At 37.3% G+C, this 252-nt stretch overlaps 1 long non-coding RNA gene across 1 annotated transcript in view; it reads right to left on the reverse strand.

Moving 5' to 3' along the window:
• The window catches only part of LOC116706645 (uncharacterized), a 23,023-nt gene that overhangs the window by 520 nt on the left and 22,251 nt on the right, over positions 1-252 (reverse strand). The window lies entirely within an intron of this gene.

The following is a 252-nucleotide window of genomic DNA, read 5'->3' on the forward strand; positions in this document are numbered from 1 at the left end:
ACTTATTTGAGCATCCTGATAGTAAAGAATTACAGTAGTCCAGCCTGGATGAAACAAATCAGCATTGTTTTAGACAGAATGTGCCTAATTTTGGTAATGTTACAAAGGGAAAAAAAGGCTATTCTTAAGGTTTGTTTTAAGTGGGCGTTAAAGGATATATCCTGATAAAAAATAACTACTTGATTTCCGACAGCAGTGCTGGAGGCCAGGGCAATACCATCCAGAGCAGTTATATCCCTAGATAAAGACGTT

The sequence above is a fragment of the Etheostoma spectabile genome, chromosome 18 (genome assembly GCF_008692095.1).
Source record: "Etheostoma spectabile isolate EspeVRDwgs_2016 chromosome 18, UIUC_Espe_1.0, whole genome shotgun sequence".
Taxonomy (NCBI): Eukaryota; Metazoa; Chordata; class Actinopteri; order Perciformes; family Percidae; genus Etheostoma; species Etheostoma spectabile.